This window comes from Chiloscyllium punctatum, chromosome 20 (genome assembly GCF_047496795.1).
Source record: "Chiloscyllium punctatum isolate Juve2018m chromosome 20, sChiPun1.3, whole genome shotgun sequence".
Lineage (NCBI taxonomy): Eukaryota > Metazoa > Chordata > Chondrichthyes > Orectolobiformes > Hemiscylliidae > Chiloscyllium > Chiloscyllium punctatum.
Window position 1 is genome coordinate 52,340,351 of NC_092758.1, and position 22,195 is coordinate 52,362,545.

The window sequence follows — 22,195 nt, forward strand, 5'->3', positions numbered from 1 at the left end:
AATGTATTCACAATGGTTCCTCCTTTGTTGAGATCACTCTGTTTCAATACAAGGTATAGTCTTCCATATTGCTGATTATATGTGAACTTAATTTCCAAACTCAGGGATGGTTCTAGCTGATTAAGAACTACTGCTGCTTCAGGCATCACTTTTTCAGCCTTTATTATCAACTTACAGCCACTAACATCCAATGCCCATTTGCAGCTACAATGATATGATCTCCTTAGGGTCAAACACCATTTCAAGACTATGTGGTCTGAATGTTTCCCTCTATGTTACCCTCTAAAATATGTACTATGATGATTGGATTCTTGTTGAGACAGAGTCTTGTAATTTATTAATAACACTGACTATGTTCAATGATAGAATATCTCAGACTTACATATAATCTGGCTTTTACATTTAGTTATGTTACTATTACATTATAAATGTGATTGACCAACTGGTTGACTGCATTGTTAACTACTTAACTGATTGAGAATAAACTGTACCGGAGTGTTGCATGTTGTGATGCCATCTAGCCAACTTAATGGTATAGTGCCTTTCTGAAACATATACAATAGTACACTACACCTGATACAGAATTTGCCTACAGTGGACATCACTGAGCATAATGGTTGTAACACTTCAGCTATGGTGCAAAGGCATTGATCCAATCTCCAATTGGAACGTTATGGCACTTCAAGAGGCAACATGCCAACAGTGATCAGATGTTGCTTGTAAGGCTGAGCAAGTTATATGAAGGAACCGCAGCAATCTTGCCCCTTAAGGATCACTTGTTCACCAATATTGACTGGGAAGAATCCAGTGAGGGACTTAGTGATGAAAAGGACTTAAGTACTTCACAGAATCAAGGTTAATAGTCTTCAAGGCAAAAATGGATCTTCTGTGTCTAAAGAGAACTTGGTCTGGAAGAATAGTGGAAGCTCCAGACAGCCTGAATTGATGAAGTCAGAAGCTACATAGTGATATACGTAATTATATGCATTAATGCATTAAGGCTAATTTTGGGAAAACATTTATAAGGAGATGTTGTATCGAATCTGGAAGAGGTAATACTGAAGAATGCACCAAGCCCCTCCTAATTTGATCATTCCATAAGGAATTAACAAAGAAAGGCAGAGTATTTCTGGATCTCAAATGAGATAGATCTACAATCTAGATCTTATCCAAGATTTGTACAATTTCAATCATACCAATATAATAAGTACGTAATTGCTATCATGCAAAAAGCCATACATGTTTAAGACAAGAGCTTTTTTTCATTAAACTACCAAATGGTTTTTCTCAACCACACTAGAAAAAATATGCTCTGTAGATCCATCCCAAAAGGTAGATGATGTGTTCGTCTACTTTACAAAAACCAACCGTCCAGTTAGCTCATTCAAAATGGCACTAACAGGGGTTCTTTGAAGAATTAGTTTAGCTGCAGCATTCTAATACAATGCACCTATTTGATTTACTTCAACCCTTTATTATGCTAACAAGTTCCTCGGTCTTTTGAAATTTTTTTTCCTCTCTGAATTCCTCCTTGGTGACAATTTCCTATTGATGGCCTGTAATTATACTCTTGCGCACAAAAAAGGAAACATTTTCACTCTATCCACTCTATCAAAATCTTTCATAATTTTAAATGTTCTATTAGGTCAATCATCAACCTTCCTTTTTTTCAAGAGAAAAGAGACCCATCCTGTCGGCGAGATAAAATGCCATATAAGAGGCATATTGCTAAGATTGTGTCTTAGAGTATTATAGGGAATATCACAGTAAAGATAAGAAGTTGACTGAAGATCATAAAAGAATACTTAATGGACATTTCCAAAGTAAAGGAGCATAAACTGATGCCTACTTAGAAATAATGCAGTGATCTGTGATCTCGAGGGCACAATATTAAATTTTTGCAGATGGACCAAACAAAAGCAATTAATTGTGAAGTTTACTGCAAATGACTCCGTGAGGACATAGAAATGCCAGAAAGTTCAGCATGCAGATTTCTAATTGAATTTAATATGGTACAAAGTGAGCATATACATTTGAATAGGTAAATAAGAGTATGAAATGGACACTAAATAATACATTTTTAAAAGAAGTGTAAGAAGTACCATCTGGTTTTCAATAGCTGGAATCTAAAATTGAGTGGAGAAACCTTGCATATGGGCTAATAATTTTCCCTGCTGTGTCTCTAATCTGTCTTTAGGCAAAAAATCCTGCCATGATTAAATGGGGCCATTTGGATACAAAATTGGTTTGATGGTAGGAGACAGAAGGTGGTGGAAGGTTGTATTTTGAACTGGAGCCTGTGACCAGCGGTGTGCTGCAGGGATTAGTGCTGGGTCCATTGCTTTTTGTCATTTATATAAATGATTTGAATGTGAATATAGGACATATGGTTAGTAAGTTTGCAGATGAAATCAAGATGCGTGATGTAGTGGATAGTGAAGAAGGCTATTTCAAAGTACATCAGGACTTTGATCACATGGGCTGATGGATCAAGGACTGGCAAATGGAGTTTAATTTAAATACATATGAGGCATTGCATTTTGGTAAGGCAAATCAGAGCAGGATTTATACACTTAATGGTAAGGTCCTGGCGTGTGTTGCTGAACAATGAGAACTTGGGGTGTAGGTTCATAGTTCCTTGAAAGTGGAGTTGCAGGTAGACAGGGTAATGAAGAAGACATCTGGTATGCTTGCCTTTGTTCATCAGTGCCTTAAATATAGGGGTTGAGATATCATGTTGTGGCTGTACAGGACATTAGTTCAGCCATGTTTGGAATACTGCTTTCAATTCTGGTCTCCCTGCAATAGGATAGATTTTGTCAAACTTGAAAGGGTTCAGAAAAGTTTTACAAGGATGATGCCAGGTTTGGAGGGTTTCAGCTATAGGCTGGTTAGGCAGGGGCTATTCTCACTGGAGATTGGAGGTTCAGTGGTGACCTTATGGAGATTTATCAAGAGGTGCACGAATGGTGTGAGTAGCTAAGGTCTTTTTCCCAGGGTATGAGAATCCGAAACTATTGGGCTTAGGTTTAAGGTGGGAGGGGCAAGATTTAAAAGTCACTAAAGGGGCAACATTTTCATGCAGAGGGTGGTGTATTTATGGAATGAGCTGCCAGAGGAAGTGGTGGAGGCTGGTATAAATACAACATTTAAAAGGCAGCCAGATGGGTACATGAATAATAGGAAGTGTTTAAAGGAGCATGGGCCAAATACTGGCAAATGAGACTGGATTAATTTGGGCTATCTGGTTGGCATGAATGTGTCAGACCAAAGGGTCTGTTTCTATGCCATGATATGCTATGACTCTATAACTTTATAAGTTAGTATGTGAGGGAGCGCCCCTGAGATTTCTTTGCAGTTCGGACCAGTTACTGTCCTGAATATCAACACCATTGTAAAATTAGCTATGCTGAGCATGAATTGTGTCCACTAAGAAAACATTCTTTGACTGTTTTTGACAAATCTTATTTCCACTGCTTTGAAACACAAAGACCTGTGGAATTCAGCACTCTTGTGCTTTCAGCTGAAGGAAGATGTGAGAATATGGAGGATGAAAAGATATAAGGCAGTAGAGTGTGGCATAGCAAACAGGAAACAATCAATTCATTGGTATTCACGCCTCAGGGTCTGCATGGATGGCCTATGTGGACGTTTGTTTACAGTAAAAGCCTGAAGATGTTTAACACATTTTATGACTTCTGATGTCCCAAATGGAGATCTGTTTGAATTATCATCAATGCTGTGATGCAATGCAGCTGTCAATCTTTATAAAACATATGGCATAAACAGTAATGAGATAAACAGATCATTTTGTTTGAAATGAAGAAGGGATTAGATGTTAGCCAGGAGACTAGGAGTATGCCTATTTAAATATTATTTAAATATTGCAGTATGTCCATGATAGTAAACAGGGTTTCAGCCCTATTTCCCGTGAAGCAATGATGATACAGGAGCAGAACTCTGGTGGAAATTCAAGACCCAAAGGCCTAATTTCCAGTGTTCAACTTGTAGATTTTATATCATTGTAATATATGTAAAATCAGTGAACTAACAATCTTTATACATTTAGGTTAATAAGAAGGTCTGAGATGAAATAATTAGTATAACTCACAAGAGAATAATGTGTTTTTACCTCATGGTTATGAATAATAATTTATGATTTAGTGTTCTGATAGTTCCTTGTAATGGAATGAAAAATGATCATTTTCATCAGCATATAATAGGCCAATTCTCGAGCATATTTTAAAAGCTAAAATGAATTTCTGAAGAAATAATTTGGTTTCTTTAATGGAAATTGGAATTTTTTTGGAACATCTTTAAGAAAAAATGATCTTTTGTGCACATGTACATAATGTACATGTTATCATTTGTAAAAGCTTCTCATAGTTCAACAGTTGCAAATTTCAGTTCCAAATGGCCATTATTGGCACCTACCCATGACTGGCAGGTAAAAGAAAACACTTGCCTGGTTTCTGTACTTAATAAGAATCTATTGGGTTGTTATAAACAAATTGCCTTTTGCAAATTAAAAGTTATGAATGATTATCTTATAACCCTGCACCTTAAATTCTATCCTTCCTTAAACCCTTCCATAAAGTCACAGACAGAAAAATAAAGACAGACAAAACATGCATTTTATGAGTGGAAAATAATAAAAAGACCAATTTGACAACACCAATTAATGAGGGGCTAGATAAGCTGGGGCATATGCATAGGAAGGGTTTAGAAAGATATGGGCCAGATGCTAGCAAATGGGACTAAGTCAGATTGGAAGATGTGGACGAGTTGGACTGATAGGTCTGTTTCTCTGCTGTGTAGCTCTACAACTCTATGACTTGTATATTGACGTAAAGCTTAATGTTTTGTGATTTTAACTTGGAAAATGAAGGAATAGTCCTGAAAGAAGACAATAGACTTAAAGGGATTTTTTAAAAAAGCTTAATTTAAGTAACAGAGTGACCTATAGTTTTGGGCATTAACTTGTTATTGAATTATATAGATAAAGATTAGTTTACTTCAATAAAGTGTGTGTTACTTAAACTGATAATGGACTGTTTCGGTTGTGGATGCATATTTCTATTTGAAGATTGGTAAAGATACAGCATAATTTAGTAGAGAAATTGTCGAATTCTGAGATGAATTCCTTTTCCCAAATGTCTGAATTCAATCAGTGCTGCTAAGAGCAACAGGAACTTGAGAAGCATCTTAATGAGCAGAAGATGCACATCATAAATGAACACTGCTGATTTCATTAAGCAAGAACTTTCCAGGTGCTGAGACAGAGATTTTGGGATTTGAAGCTAAAGACTGAAAACAAAGGGTGTAAAATTAATCACTTATACAAAAGAATTTCATAAACTGTTAGGTAAGATGGGCTAGTCACAATTTGCTACTTTTTTTTGTAAATTTCATTTTTTAAGTAAGTGATTTCTACAGAAAGGAACAATTTAACTTATTAATTTGGTGCCACACAACTTGATATGAATTGTTACTAAAATATCTTTTGTTCTATCATATACTCACTGTTAATATATTTTAACTGCTGATGAACATACATAACTCACAAGATCAACACTTCTCTTGTTGAATACTTTGTTGCAATATGAAAAATGACTGGAAATGTCAACAGCATTGTAAACAAGTGAAGTGAGCAATTATGTGTCTTGGTCGAAGAACTTTGATGAGGCATTTTCCTACATATCAACTTAACCGCATCACTAACTTAATTGAGTTTTTTGAAGAAGTAACAAAGTAGCTCAATGAGGGCAGAGCAGTGGACATATTCGACATGGACTTTGTAAGGTTCCTCATGGTAGATTGGTTAGCAAGGTTAGATCACACTGAATACAGGAAAACTAGCCATTTGGATACAGAACTGTCTCAAAGGTAGAAGACAGAGGGTGGTGGTAAAATGTTGCTTTTCAGCCTGAAGGCCTGTGACCAGTGGTGTGCCACAAGGATCGATGCTAGATTCACTGTTTTTTGTCATTTATATAAATGATTTGGATGTGAAAATAGAAGATATGGTTAGTACTTTTTCAGATGGCACTAAAATTGGAGTTGTATCAGACAGTAAAGAAGGTTACCTCAGAGGACAACAGGATCTTGATCAGATGGGCCAATGGGCCAAAGAGTGGCAGATGGAGGTTAATTTAGCTAAATGTGAGGTCCTGCATTTTGGAAAGGCAAATCAAGGCAGGACTTATACACTTAATGGTAAAGTCCTGGGATGTGTTGCTGAACAAAGAGAGCTTGGAGTGCAGGTTCATAGTTCCTTGAGAGTAGAGTCGCAGGGAGACAGGGTGGAAAGGAGGCATTTGGCATTCTTACATTTATTGGTCAGTGTATTGAGTATAGGACTTGGGAGGTCATGTTGCGACTGTACAGGACATTGGTTAGGCCACTTTAGAATACTGTGTGCAATTCTATTCTCCCTCCTATAGGAAGGATGTTGTGAAACTTGAAAAAGTTCATAGAAGATTTAGAAGGATGTTGCAAGGGTTGGAGGGTTTGAACTATAGGAAGAGGCTGAGTATAGACTGCGGCTATTTTCCCTGGAGTGTCAGAGGCTGAGGGGTGACCTTAAAGACATGTATAAAATCATGAGGGACATGGATAGGATGAATAGACAAGGTCTTTTCCCTGGGGTGGGGGTAGTCCAGAACTAGAGGGCATAAGTTTAAGGTAAGAGAGGAAAGATTTAAAAGGGACCTAAGGGGCAACTTCTTCATGCAGATGATGGTGCATGTATGGAATGAGTTGCTCAAGGAAGTGATGGAGGCTAGTACAATTACAACATAGATCGGTATATGAATAGGAAGAGTTTAAAGGGATAAGGGCCAAATTCTGGCAAATGGTCGGCATGGACGAGTTGGGCCAAAAGATCTGTTTCCATGCTGTGTATCTCTATGATTCTATGACTGTCCAATAGGAAGTCTGTGCTTACAAACCTCTATGAATGTGAAGGATCATAATGAATTGCAAGTATTGTAGTTTTCCCTTGGCATCATTTGATACATTGCTAAAAAAAAATTGCATTCTATCAAAATATTGCAGTCCTCTGCATTATCCTCATTACATTATTTTGTAATCAGCATTCACATCTCTGGAGCAGGTGAACTTGAACCTGACACAAATGGAGGGATATTACCCCTGATTTACATTGGGATTGGGTTCATAGAATCCCTACAGAAGGCCATATGGTACATCGAGTCCTCACTGAACCTCCAAAGAGCATCGCACCCAATCCCTGTAACCCGACACTTTCCCACAAATAATCCATGTAGCCTACACACAATTGGCAATTTAGCATGGCCGATTCACTTAACCTGCACATCTTTGAACAGTGCGAGGAAATCAGAGCACCCAAAGCAAACCCATACAGACAAGGCGATAATGTGCAACCTCCACACAGACAGTCACCCAAGTGATGAATCGAACCTGGGTCCCTGGCATTGTGAGGCAGCAGTGTTAACCACAGGACCACTGTGCTGCCTGTTAGTTTAGGCTTAGTTGGTATGAGGGAGAATCAATGACAGTTCCTGCTCCTAATCAGTATCTAATGTCCTCTTCTTGAAGGTACTAGGTGGATGTTCTATGTATACAGGATTACGCTTCATTATTTTAAGGAAAATTTACTTTGGATATACTTTTGAAAATAGTTAACATTTTACATCACGTATTACCGACCCGACAATTCAATAACCTTCCTGACTTATATGAAGTAAATACTTTAATTCCCATAAGTCACACTTAGCAATTTTAGCTCGCTATTTGGATAATTGCCAATTTATTTTAAAAATATACAAACAAAATTTATAACTATTTGCATGGTCACAAACGCTGTGTCAAATACATGCTGCAACTTTCCATGCCTAACTTATTCTGAGGAAAGCAACTCAGGCCAGACTCCTTTGAGATTTACTTGAATGCTGTTGAATCTACAACTATTAATTAAAGTTAAAAATCAAAGCTAGTGCTTCCATATAAACCTGTTGGATTATAATCTGGCGTTTTGTGATTTTTAACTTTGTCCACCTCAGTCCAAAACTGGCTCCTCCAAATCACTACTAAACACAGTTTTTCTGGAAGACTGCAAAAAAATGATGCATTGCATACTCTGTGATTAATTTATTTTTAAAGGATTATTTTATTAAGTTGACCTTGTATTGTTTGATGGAGCTAAAGTTGCATTTCTCTCTGCAGTGGCCCCAAGCTTTCCATCAGAGCTATATCTTTGCTTGTTTAACATTAGATACAGCTTTAATGGTTTGTTAAAAAAAAAAATCATTCATATGTTTGTTAGTGCTTAAAAGCTCTTATTTGTTCTGCAGTATGGTCATTACTGTTGAAGCGCGCATGTGCTATTGATTACTTTGTTTTTGAGATTTGTGTTAAGAAGGGAATCTTCATTTAACTCTGTCGGTGAGATAGGATGACTGTTTCTGTCAGGGGAGTTAATTTATTTTTCTTCGATAGGTTCAGAAGAAGAAAAGGCTGGAAAAAAAGAAATATATCTTTGCTGATGGCTTAATGAGTGTGAAGTGGTATGTACAGCCAAGATTAGTTTCTGTCTTTGGTCTGGTTTTGCTAATCTAATTTCAACTGCATTATTGGGTGTACTGTAGAAAAGGAAAAATGATCCAATGTTACTATTGTGGATTGCTTTTTAAAATGCAGAGGTTTTCGAATCGGTGCATATGAATACCTGCTCCAATTCGACTGCACGTAATTAAATTCAACATTTTGACTCTTCTTGAATTGTATATTACTTTTGGGACGTCCATTTAGTAAAGAAGTTTTTAAATACAGTTGGTTAAACTTACAGTTAGAAGAAATCATGGCTGAAAATTTCTACTTTCAGACAGATTAAAATGAAACCTGACCAAGAGTCATGTGTCAGTATTCTCACTTTGATGAGGAGCTGCTGCTTCAGCTCCTTATGTTTACATGTTGTCATGCCATATACAAGGTGGAATGTCAGTTGGGCATTGGAGTATCTCCCACGCTACACCCTAAAGCTGAAATCATACGCTTCACCTAGTGTTAAAGAAGATAGCTGCACACAGCAGCGAGGTTACCTGTAGTTATTGTAGGCTTGATATCAGCCTCATACAGTGTAAGCACTTTAAATTGTCAATGTGGAGACCACAGGAGATGTTGGCACAAGAGACTTGGTCACTTTGTGCCATCTGAACAAGGTGAATATATTCTTCAGCAATTTTGTCTCACACTTCAAACTCATTTAGTTGGAATGAGATTGGAATATCTACCCAGAAACACTTCAATACACTTTTCTGTGTGCAGTGCTTGTTTTCTCTTTGTGTTGGAACATTGAAAGATGTTGTACACGACAGCAGGGATGAGCAAAACAGCTTGCCCATTATATGTCTGGAATCAAAAAATATCCATCCTCAAGCAATCAAATAGAAAGGAAAGAGCTAACATCCAATGAAACAAATAGGAAAGTGAGGAAAAAATGGATGTGATAGCAGATGAGGTACTGGAGGATAGGAGGTCAGATGCCCATCTGTCATGTAGTCATAGCTTATGAAGACAGCATATAGAGTAGGAGTTGCATAGACTATCACTTGATAATAGCCAACATCTACATGGTTGACAAAACCATATAGTTCTCACACAGACCCCTATTTCTCTACCCATCAGCACTGATAATTGAGCAACCTATTGTATCTGCTAACAGTCCTGATATACTTATTTTTTATGTTATATTGGGCAGAGCCATCCTACTGATGTATACAAAGTCTGCTTGTAGAGACAAGGGTTTGAATTCCTGGAACAGCTCACCATTGCCTGGAGAAACCAGAATTGACTGACATCCCTGGTACAGGGCCCATCTTTCAAAGACAATTGTACACCCAGATCAACACTGTCAGTTTGGAGCTGACCTACATAATTCCTGATTTTGAGGGCAGGGACCTGCAGATCCTGCTGGACAAGGAGGTGCGTAAGCAGGATCTTTCCCCAGGACCAGCTGAGGAGGTCACATCAACAGATCACATCAGCCTGGCCCAAGATTGGCACGGCTCAATGCCATCTCAACTGTCTCATACTGTAGGAAGAAGGTCAATTAACTTCTCTTTGCCAGTGTAAGTACCACCATCTGGCTTCCATTCCTTCATACTCACTCTATCTCTGTTATCATATCTACCTCCCACCAAGGCTCACACCCTATTGCCCTTCCCATTGCCTGCAGTATTGTCCCTTGCTCTCACTGATCCCAACTGCTGTGAGCATTAACCCTGCATGCCCTCTGCATTACTTACTCACTTGCTTGGGGCACTTCCTCACCTTCACCAAAAGTAACAGTTATGCCACCCACTTTTACTGCCTTTTATACCTGTCTCTCCCCCATTCTAGGTGAAGAGAGCTGACAATAGGGCAGGAAGAGTCTGGGCAGGTGGTGAGCTTCCTCGCTTTGTATCTGCACTAAACAACATGACAATATGGGCAGTACTTTGAATGTGGTATATCTTCTAGGAGAAATTGAGGACTGCAGATGCTGGAGATCAGAGCTGAAAATGTGTTCCTGGAAAAGCGCAGCAGGTCAGGCAGCACCCAAGGAGCAGGAGAATCGACGTTTCGGGCATGAGCCCTTCTTCAGGCTCATGCCCGAAACGTCGATTCTCCTGCTCCTTGGATGCTGCCTGACCTGCTGCGCTTTTCCAGCAATACATTTTCAGACCTGGTATATCTTGTTGAGTGGGAGAAGTGCAAAAAGGCAAGGCAAGGCAAGTCAATGCGAGGCAGGGATGCTGTGAACATCCAGGTAGGCTCAGAATGAGTGAGTAAAAACACAGCAAGTGAAGCACCCAGAGATAGAGCATGGTCCAGTCCAGAAGCTGGGTGCGGGTCCCTGAGCACACAATGTCCTTGCAGCAGCATTAAATGATAGGTGCTGGTTCAACCTAAGGTGAAACATTGATGTGTAGAAGTGTACCATAAATGGGTCATGAGGGGCCTCAGAGGCTGGGATGTCAGGTAGAAATCACTAGGATAGTTCCAGGACAAAGCAAAGTAAAATGAGAATTAGTGGCAGTGAACTAGCTCAAAGAGGAGCCCAATAGTGATGGTAAATACCACAAGATACCAGCTGAGGTCATCTAGGAAAATACTTTGCAACCATGTAAGAAGTTCTCCCAAATTTACAGTTCACTACAGATCAGTGAAAACACAATGCTATTTGCAAAGGAGTTCCTAAGAAAGAATGCACATGCTCATATGTAGCTTGCTTGGCAATACTGATTACACAGCTATTGTTAATTCTGGTTGCTTTACATTCTAATCCAGAGCTGTGAGGGAATCAGTTCAACTGAACTTTAATAATGAATTTTACATTAGCGGTTATCAAAGGTCCATTTCGGCGCTAATCACTGGTCATCTACAGGTTGAAGGATAGTAGGCCATTGGCGAGGACAGTGTTACCTCCTTCAAGGCTACCCACCAGGCTGATTCCAGGGATGGTGGGACTGATGTACATAGAGCTTTTGACTAGGTTAGGATTGTTTTCACTGGAGTTCAGACAAAGTGAGGTGGGATCTCATAGAGATTTATAAAATTCTAACAGGACTCAACAAGGTAGATCCAGGGAGGATGTTCCTGATGGTGGGGACATCCAGAACTAGAGGTCACAGTCTGAGCATTCGGGGTGGACCATTTAGGATGGAGCTGAAGAGACATTTCTTCACCCAAAGAGGGGTGAGCCTGTGGAATTCATTATCACAGGAAGTAGTTGGTGCCAAAATATTGGATGTATTCAAGAGATGGCTAGATAGAGGACTTGGGGTAAATGGGATCAAAGGTTATGGGGAGAAAGCAGCTTTGAGTTAGACAGTCAGCCATGATCACGATGAATCGCGGAGCAGGCTTGAAGGGCTGAATGGCCTTCTCCTACTCCTATCTTCTATGTTTCTATGTTTCAAACAGGTTCATTGCTTTCAGTGGACTGATGAAATGGCAGGTAGTGGGTCGACAAGCTGTTCAGTACCACTTAAGTTGAACAATTCATTCTAAAAAGAAGGTACATTTTCTGATGACCAACAATAATGGATCATTATTTTTGGTGTGGATAAGCTGAAGGGATTTCACTGATGGCAACAATTCCTCAAAAGCAGGACATTGTTTGTAGTCACTTTGTACTTATCAGAACTCTTCATAACACATTCATGACTTATCTGAGCAGAACAATTGTACTCAATTACTGTTTAGATGGTTTCTGATTGCATAAATTTCATCATGCACGACAATGCTCACTATTCTAGAAATAATTATGATCTGATTATGATGATCTTATCTTCCATGTGCAGTGCCACATTATTTAAAGGAGATGAAACACTGGTGGATGACTCTTGGGAAAAAATGATTATCTTTTGAATTCACAGGAGCTGACACCATTCCTTTCGCCTTCAAAAGAAGCATCTGATGCAGTCTAGGCATACTGAAAAAGCACGTACAAAAGGACAGTGGCTTAATGCAATCTTTTGGAGGATACAGCCGCTACCAACTTAAGTGGATGTCATGTTGGATGGATCCCAAAAAAATGTGATTAATTATCTTCACCCACGTCCTCATACCAGCAAATATCTTCCCCTTTTGGAACCTTTCTGCATGCACCTGGCATCTGTGATTTTCCTGGCCTTCTTCCCAAAATTGATGAACTTCCTGCATCATGTCCTTCAATCTTAACAGCATGATAAATAGAACTGCTATACAAATGTCTCCGCCTAACTACTTTTACAATTAATATACGTATCTATCACAATACAACTTCACTATTAATGGCAAACTTAAATCTTTTAAGAGTTGCTGTCTCTGGATCTTTTTTTGTTGACTTAATGGCCAAATGTTCAACTGCCTATTCCCTGGGTAATCTTTCAATGGACTGGTAACAAATACACATTAAGTGAAAGGATATGGGCAATCAAGTGTGTTGGACCAATCTGAACTCTTGGAATAAAATTTGTTTAAAAATGAAGAATTGGTACACAGATATTTCATGCAGTTAAGCACCTGAAATAACAGTTGATTCTTCATCAGGTGGTTGGCCTGTTGGACAATAACCTGGTGTTGTGTGATTTTTAACTTTGTACACCCCAGTCCAACACCAGCATCTCCAAATCAAAAAAAGGGCAGATATCAAAATTTGATTGTCAGTGATTTGATGATCCCTTCCACCTATCCCTGAACTATTTGAGGAAATATATCTATCAGACTAAAGCACACTAAAAGTAATTATTCAATACAAATAAAATAAATGGCAATTAGTCTATTTGGAACATGAAACTTTACTGAGACATTGCACTGCCGATCTACAGAAAGACATTTTATTCCATTTATTTAAAAGTAATTATTTTACTTACTTTAAATCACTTATTGTAAAACATCCAATTCCAAATCATTTCAAAGCAGTTTGAATTAGATGAAATGCATTCGTTAACTTGCATATTTAGCCCCATCCCCTTAGGGAAAGGTTCTAGATTCCAGTTGCTCTCCAAGATTTAACACAGTTTAACGTTCAAGTGCAGTATCAAGGGAATATTGCAATGTCAGGGATATCGCCCTCTAGCTGAAGTATTTAACTGAGTTTCCTTGTATTCATACAGTTTAGAGAGATATTAAAATCCTCTGGTACTGATCAAAGAGGACAAAAATAGTCCTTCTAGTTTTGATGTTCCTTCCTCATCACGAACAACTTAATTGTTCATAGGCCTACCATTTTTGGATGTCTTGACGTCAGATTCATGGGGCAGTATTTACTAGTGAACACAGAGTATTTCCCATTATTTGATGGGCCAGTGAGAACTTCAAATAATCTGTTTTAGGGAAGCCTCACTCCTAAATGCTACTCAGGCATTTAACTGGGCAACAATGAGCCTTCCAGGATCACGCAATGACCCAGAGGATGGTAATCTTGGCTACTGTGAGCTGTTAACTAATCAGAGGCTGGAAGTTCTGTTGAATGGCAGTGCCACTGGGAGGTCCTAAACCCACATAACGATTAGTTTTGTCATTGGCTCCCATATGGCAGGATGGCGATTACAAGGGGAATGGGGCAGGAGTTGGCTTTTAGTAAGAGTGAATCTTTCTGATTCCAGGACCTTTGATCAAGCCTTGTGACTTTGGACCAGACATCCCTGCACCTTGGGAACCTGCAAGCAACCCTGCACAGTTTCCTATGTGTGTTCCCCCTCCCCTCCCATTCTATGTTAGTACCAGTGGCAGCAGGACAAGATCTTATGTGGGCCTTCCCATTGTAGATTTAATTGGTATAGTGGGAAGAAGACAGCAAGACCTTCACATGCCACCTTCTGGCTAAATGCCAACACATCAGCGAATTCACCACAGGGAGGGCATTAATATCTGCCCATGGTACCTGACCAGTGATCCCTGTTAATATTGATCCTTACTAGGATGCTCATTTGGTGAATTTGTTCTTTGTGCTATGCACCTTATATGTTGCTATTTAAGTGGAACACTCTAACACTCTTGTGCAGGTCACAGGACACGAATATGTAAATATGTGGTATGACTCTGTTTTTTATCATTAATTTGAATTAGACTAAAGATGGCTGGCTCTTAGTAGGAGATCAAAAGGGAATAATTTATTTAAGCTTCATGTCCAAAGAGGTGTTTGATCTTAAAAAAAGCTTAGTTTTCTGATTTGAATTTCTAATAGGCTCAATGATGTGAATATCAAATGTTTCTTAAATCTGAATAAGCTGATTGTTTAAATATTCTATTGTTCATAGTAAGTTGTCAGAAATGACAACACCCAGTCCTACTAATTCATTATCTGTCCTGAGCCCTCCCTTACCTCCACATGGTCAATAGGCTGTCCTGGAGGAACTGTAATTTCCTCTAGTTGACCACTAGAGCAGCCATCAGAGTGAATCAGTGTCTCCCGCACATGGGCAGATCATTTTATAACTTGCATTTCATTAATTTAAATGAACTACAATTCAGACAAGTTTGTATAAAAGGAAGGCAATCTACATTGTTAGATGACTGCATAGCCATTAAAGATGAAAATTTACCCTTTACATTGCGACCTTAGCATAATCCTTATCTCTCCCTAGAAAGTATCTTAAGATAAAAAAAATGAAATCTTAATATTGTCCCTACTCTGACCAACTTTATACCCTCTCCATTTCAAAGATGGCCTACATACAGATCTGTAACATTGTCCAATTTTGCCTTTACTTATATTTATCATATCTATTGAAGTTATCATCTATGTTGTTGTGAACTTTGACACAACTGTTCATTGTTCTCTAGCCAGCTTCCATTTCCCCACTATTGATAAACATCAGCGCTTCCAAACATCTATTCACCCATCAATCTGTGTTGCCTTACCACATGGACTTTTAGTTGATATCTACTTTAAGATTTTCATTCTCATGTTTAAACCTCTTGCTGAAAATCAAGGGCATTTCAACATCAGCTATTAACTGTAATCAAGAGCTTATCACCTACATTGAGAAAGGCTTCCAGAACAACCAGAAAACTGGTCCTATATTTTTAGGTCTTACCTTAGATATGATCTAGCATATAGGCATACTTTACATTTTGTCATGGATCTTACTACTATGGGTTCTCATGGTCATTAGTTTAAGTTTCACTTGGATCAAATAAATTGCTCCTAGAAGTCTCAGATTAATAATCTACTTCAGTGCTCACTTCTAGCATTTCAAGCTGTTTAAAAATGAGCTTTCAACATCACCAGAAATATTTTATTTTTGTGGAATGTATCTGTTGGACAGCACAGGAATAAGATTTCAGTTATCTAACAGAAATGTTGCTCTCTGACATAGAAGAGATTTTACACTATTTTAAATGATGAAGATTTCAACCAGGTGTCAAAATGGCAGTTATCAGTTACTTATATCTAGACTACAGAAAGACAGATAACAGCTTTCTAAATGTCTACAGGCTGATGCAGTGCAATAATTTCTCAGTATTACAGTGGACCAGAATTTGATTTTTTTAGGAGCCCTTTACCAAGACATCTCTGAAAATGCTGACAAGGAACATTGTGATCTACAAATTGGCCTATTTATCTGCGAAACCAGAATGCAGGCATGAACAAATTAGTGGCTTGTATTTTGGTATTTTGTGCCAGGATTTAGCTTACTAGGGTGATTCAGATATTGGAAAGTAATAACAAACACTCAACTGAATGAAAACACAATCACAGTTATAGTAAATTTTGTCCAAACTTTCCTGCTAATACCAAGCAGCAGATCATCTTATTGAATCTTTCTGCAAAGGAGTAGGACATGTTGTTCCTTTTTAAAGTTATGTTTATGAAGACTGCAGGTCTTTGTTTTTTGTTCCAGGAACCCTACAGTTCCCATTTAGACAATTACTATGACCTGTTACTAGGCGAGCACAATACCAGGACTGAAATTCTCTCCCTCACCTTTACATAGCTGCAATTGCCAACCTTTCCCACAGCAGATCATAGTGGGTTATAAAACTATTTGAAAATTGTTGTTTATCACAGAAAGCACTCTGATATTAGAAACTAAAAACAATTTCGAAATATGCAGCAGTCCAAAGAAATATAATTTATGTTGAATGAGCATTATATGGTCCTTGAGTGTCAAGTAATATTTTTACCCTTTGGTTATGGGAAAGAGATTAGATCCACCTTGCTTCCTATCCCAATTATTTTCAAGGACATCTGAATGTGTCCAAATTCCAATATATCTGGTGTGTTTCTTAGTAGGATTGAGCAATTCATCAAACCTCCAACACCAAAATGATCTCAATATTTCAGTTTTATTGCTTGATTTGTGTGCAAGCTCATGCAACCCTTTTTCAATTTATTTTTTGTTGCATGATATATAAAATGGCTGAAGTTCAAATTAATCCAAATTGTCTCAAGAAAGATCTGTTCAGCTGCAGACTGATTTCTAAACTCATCCCCATTCTTATAAAAGACTAAATAGCTTCTTCATCTTGGCTTGCTATTCATGGATCAAATATGATTAGACATTAAGATACCATAAGACGATAAGACATAGGAGCAGGAATTGCACCATTCAGCCCATCAAATCTGCTCCACCATTCAATCATGGCTGATATGTTTCTCCACTCCATTCTCCCGCTTTCTCCCTGTATCTCATGATATTCAAAAAACTATCTATCTCAATGACTTGGCCTCAACACCCTTCTGTGGCAATGAATTCCATAGATTCACCAACCTCTGGCTGAAAGAATTTCTCCTTATGTCTGTTCTAAAAGGTCTTCCCTTTAATGTAAGGCTGTGCCCTTGGATCCTAGTCTCTCCTACCAATGGAAACATCTTCCCAATATCCACTCTGTCCAGGCCATTCAGTATTCTGTATGTTTCAATTAGATCTCCCCTCATCCTTCTTAACTCCATCGACATAGACCCAGAGTCCTCAAATGTTCCTCATATGTTAAAACTTTTCATTCCTGGAACCATTCTCATTAACCTCCTCTGAATATGCTCCAGGGTCAGTAGATCCTTCCTGAGATATGGGGTCCAAGCTGCGTGCAATCCTCCAAAGCCTCAGAAGTAGATCCCTGCTTTTGTATTCAGCTTCTATACAGACTTATAGGAGGCTAAACTAGATAGTCCTTGAAAACAGACGTGGTGATTGTGATGCGTAATTAACTCATGCCTATTGTTTAAAATTTAGGAAGCATGCATACTTCATGCTGCCTGCTCATTAGAATGAGTGCTACATGTAACTATCGATGGCTGTGCTGTTCATTGGCTGCACTCGTCACAGCAAACGGTCCAAAACCATAACTTACTAACAATTATAAACCAAACATGAATTGCTCAGAGCTCTGGCAGTCTCTGTTTAAGGATAAGTGCACAATGGCTGGAACAGGTGCCAGCAGTTATGTAGTCTTTCAGGGATGAATTAGATAACAGTCAAACTACTAAATTTGGACAGGGTGGCAATGGACTGATCAGTTCTTTGAGACAAGTAAAATTCCTGGAGGTGATAGTTTTACCAGCCAAGCTGTGTTCAGCTCTGTGAGTCTGGATTTGTCTGTGAGTCAGAACTGCTGGAAGTGTACGTTCCTGGTCAGCAATCTATCAGAATCCTTGATGAAAGGTATCATCACCCTTTTCTACAAGAGGAAAGGGTGAGTGAGGAAATCAGGATATGACAGCCCATTTCACTGTGGAATACAAAGTTCTGTTCAAGGTTATCACCAATGAGGTTTAATCTCTTTGGAGTTGGTGGCTTACACTGACCAGCCCTGCATTCTATTTGTCCAACAATCAGGAATACGATCACTGATGTGAAGGACAAGGATTGGTTCTCAGCTTGGAGAAGGCCTTTGACAGAAAATCGCATACCTATTTGAGTTGTGAAGGGAAATTGCAACTGGATCTAAGTACTCTACGTAAACATCTGTAGCAGAGTTTGAAACAAGGAGTGGGAATTGGGAAATTTTCTGATCCATTTTGGAGTTGTCTTGTATTCTATATGTTGTGTATCAAACCTTTTACTGAGTAACTGGGTAGAATGCAGGTGTAAGAATGGTGACAATCCTAGGTAGCAGAGACACTCTGGTCAAAGCATCCAAACTTAGGATGATTATAAAATGTTGGAACAGAAGTAGGCTATTGTGTCTATGGAGTCTTGTCTGTGATTCATTGAGACCACGGCTAATCCACTTATTGTCAACTCCATGTTTCTGCTTTTTCCCATTACCCCCTGATTCCCTGACTGACTAAAAATCTGTTTCTTGGCTTGAATGTTCTTATTCAATCTCCACAATTCTCTATGGCAAAGAATTTCACAAATTACGATATTACTGTCTTCTGCTTAAATCCGCTGTCAGTTTACAAATCAACTCAAAATAACAAGGGAAGCCAAAGTAAATCAGAACTGGGTCATGTTTTTTGGGAAGGACTTTTGGGAATCAATTGATCATCTCCTTCACAGTCAGGAAAATGACCTAAAGGCATTAGGTGATATGACTCAGAGTGGCTAGAGTGTGAGTGAAGGAAAGCACAGGCACACTGAATCATGAATTGCGAATGTGGAAATGATATTGCATCTCCTGATGGGGCTGAACATAATCATTTGGCACAAAACACACTATTCATGTGATAAAGGATGAAGGGTTGTATTCAACATTTGCGACATCCTAAGGCTCTTGGTGTGCAGTAGCATCAGGTTGTGGGTAGACACGCAGTATGCAAATGCCATGTGTCATTATATGCTGATGTTTTATTTTTCCCTAGTGACATACTAAGGCAGTGTCATTCAGAGCAGATTGCCAGAGCCATCTAGGAGAATGCTTCATCGCCATAACTTTCACAAAACATCAAGAGACAGCTTGACTGGTGTTGACCATATACTCAATGTCAAGTCCTTTTTGCATGCCCAAAGTCTCTCCCTCTGCATGCTGCCGGTAAGGTACTTGTGGTGTGGAATGTGCCTTTGCAAAACAGGTTTGGAAAGTTATGCTGTGCTTATTGTTGAAATTTTTCCTGAGGGTTTCCAAAATACATGGCCATGTGCTCTATAGACTGCTCCAACGATGCACATCATCTGTGCTGCAGGACCAACTCAGTGAAATGCACTCTTTGGTCTGCCCAAACCTGGTCTTCCAGATTAACAGGTTGCTGACGACCAAGTGTTACAGATTCCAAAACTGAGCACCACATGCTGAGGGACACAATCAAAGCTTTCTGGGACAGCTGCTATAAAGGGTCAATTCTTCCCTTGAGGAAAAGAACTGGAAATGACATCACCCACCTTAAGAAACCAAGACTGATAAATAGAGAGGCGGGACATACCACCAGCACGTCACTGGAGACTCTCATTGATGATATTACCTAGTCATAGTGATGAAACATCTGAAAACAAACTTTTCAGCTCAGTGAGCTAACTTACATCCAGAAAGTCTAATATCTAAGGGTCTTTTGTTATATCGTACTGAAGGGTAGAAGTAATGTACAGTCTTTTGGGCTTGCCCAAGAGAATTGTTAGTATTCCATGCTGATGGTAAAATTGGACAAGTCAGATTCCAAAGTGAAATCTGGCTTGATAGACCATAAGTCTTAGTTTGCAATTTGGTTACTGTGGTGGTCAGTCACTGAACATATTCACATGAGACTGTCAAAATACTTATTACAAAAGAACATATGATTATTACAGACAGAAAGCTCTCTTTCTTTCTCTCTCTCTGTATATATAAAGATAATTTTGGAAGGTCTTATAAACAACATGAAGGAGATTCAACCATTTTTCTTTTGCCATTGTCCTTTATAGACACTCAACTCCAGTGAAATATCACTCCTGTTCTTCAGTCTAAAATTGATTACTGACAAAGTTGCAAGTGGCATCAAATGCAAATTTCTGCACATTCATCAGATGTGATTTTCTTTGTTATTATCTCTACCTGAGACACATAGATACTGGCTAACTTATTGGCTTATCACATTGAACTCTAAAGGAGAACACATTGAGCGTTTACTACTTACTCTGACTGCCTTGAGGGCTATTAACCAGCATATCAGTTAGGATGTTTTCTTTTGAACTGAACCAGCTTCTGGCCTCTTTTTCTTTATCTCCAGATTGAAAAGAGCTCAAATTATTAAAATGTTCAGCAGTTATCTCACCAGGTAGCTTGTTGTCATGTAGCTTCAATAACAATTGTTGGAAATTTGACTTACTGCTAAAAACAGTGAGTTCCTGGCCTTTAAATCAAAACAAATTCCCTTCACAAAGCTGAAAATCTAAAATCCATTTACCTGTACTTTAGATCACAAAGGCAATAACATATTATAAAGTTCATCATTCCTCCTCTAGAAAAAAAAATGAGAAGGCATCTTTAAGAAGCAAATTAATTTTCTATCAAAATTTCTTCTTATTGATATTACTATTTTCTTTTAACTTATTTATCTCAAACATACATGAATTTTGATTTGACCATATTCTTCACAAGTCCATATTGAACATGACAATCATTTTCTCCAATATTTATTCTTGCCAAAGCATCCATTACATTACATGCTCTTCCTCTTGCCTTAATGATTTTCAAATTATATGGTTGTAACATTAAACTCCAATGAAACAGTCTCAGATTTCAATTAGTGAATGTATTATGGAAAGTTAAAGGATTATCGCCTGCATACATGACAGACTCTGCTGAGTTCTTGGATATGTAGACTTCCAAATGTTGGAGAGCCAGGCTCATAGTCTCTTTCTCCACCATTGAATATATTTGTATGAACGAATTCAATTTTCTAGAAAAAAAACTGACATTCAATTTCCCTCTTATTATTGTGTAAAAACACTGTATTAATGCCAACATCACTCGCATTAACAACTATTTTAAATGCCTAAACATAAATTGGTGCTGGTCGCATAGTTGCAGTAGTCAGTGCAGGTTTCAGGTTGTTAAAGGCACTCTGATAGTCTTTTGCTTATTCAAATTTCTTGACTTTCTTGAACAAACTTGTCAAAACAGCCATAAAAAAACATTGTCAAAATAAACTTCTAATAATTTTGGCTTAAGTTGATATACTGCAAGATTTCAAGCTTTATTTAAAACTCCAGGCTTGGGGTTTTAAGAATTCTTTCAAATGTTGCAAATGTTCCGGTCAGGCTTGGCTGAGCACATCCAAATTTTTGATGCATACAACAGTTGCATAATCTGTTGATCAGATTATTGATTAATCATTGAAAAGTTGTTGGTTCATTTTTATTTTAAACAGCATGATTTTAAATTGATAACTCCATTTGGTGTTCCTAAAACTAATATTTCTTTAGCTCCACAAGCCAATATGAAACTTGCCAATTTCCTTCTAACAAGTCAAATTTTACTACCATGTTAACTTTGTGATACCATCAGAGTAGATGACTGAGTTAAATAAAGTTATTGTTCATCATAAATTTCATCTCTTACCTCATTTAAGCTAACTTTTCTAAATTGAATCTGTAAGAGTTTTGCTTCATGGCTGGTTAATCCCCTAGTAAACATTATGTTTAACCAAAGACAGTTTTCCTGGCCTATTTAACCAAACTGATTTTTAAATAAGTAATTGTTGTGTAAGTCACTTCAATAGTTTTCTGGGCGATAGTACAATATTCCTTCAAATTACTTGGTACCCATGTTGTTCAATCAGATTACTGGATCAACATTGAATATTTATTTGCTGAATTATTCCAGA

The 22,195-nt window shown here is 38.2% G+C and overlaps 1 long non-coding RNA gene across 1 annotated transcript; it reads left to right on the forward strand.

The window, feature by feature from the left end:
* Positions 1 to 8,478: 8,478 nt before the first annotated feature.
* LOC140491795 (uncharacterized) lies at positions 8,479 to 12,932 on the forward strand. The gene is made up of 3 exons (XR_011963428.1): positions 8,479 to 8,546; positions 9,740 to 10,109; positions 12,402 to 12,932. It is a non-coding gene; the product is annotated as an uncharacterized lncRNA (long non-coding RNA).
* The last annotated feature ends 9,263 nt before the right edge of the window (positions 12,933 to 22,195 follow it).